We start from the raw sequence: 572 nt of genomic DNA on the forward strand, positions 1-572 counted from the left end.
ACACTTAATTTCCACAGTAACGCTATAACAAACGCTATAATTCACAACGAACGACTCACGTGCTCAACTCAATTGTCAATCTCTATCTCTGTCTGCAGTTCAATTACATTGTTGCCGTCACTTCTTGGCGGTCTTATATACAAGAATACCGCATATCTAGTAAACACTCGAGACTTTACGATGGGACACGAACGTTCTAGAAGCTCATGACGTGTTACCAGCGTCACGTGACTTCTACTGTCGTAACAATAATTACAGGTTTCAGATGATCTACAAATGTGATTTAGACACATATACACACACTATAGTTTGACAAAATAATAAAAACACAGGAGCCTTTGAACAAAAATTTTCCCAGTTGCCTTGTTCTAATTGTTTTATTTCGTTTTTTATTGTTTGTCAGAGTGTTTATTTGGATTTTAATATACGGATCTTTTGTACTGAAGTATTGTCTTATCAGTGGATACTACTATTGTGTTAAAGGCTTGTGTGTGTTAGAGATGTATCATTCAACATTTATTACTTTCTAGATATTCAAACAATTTTTTCCATTAGTTGTGGTTTCCTTACAT

The sequence above is a fragment of the Limulus polyphemus genome, unplaced genomic scaffold, assembly GCF_000517525.1.
Source record: "Limulus polyphemus unplaced genomic scaffold, Limulus_polyphemus-2.1.2 Scaffold983, whole genome shotgun sequence".
Classification (NCBI taxonomy): domain Eukaryota; kingdom Metazoa; phylum Arthropoda; class Merostomata; order Xiphosura; family Limulidae; genus Limulus; species Limulus polyphemus.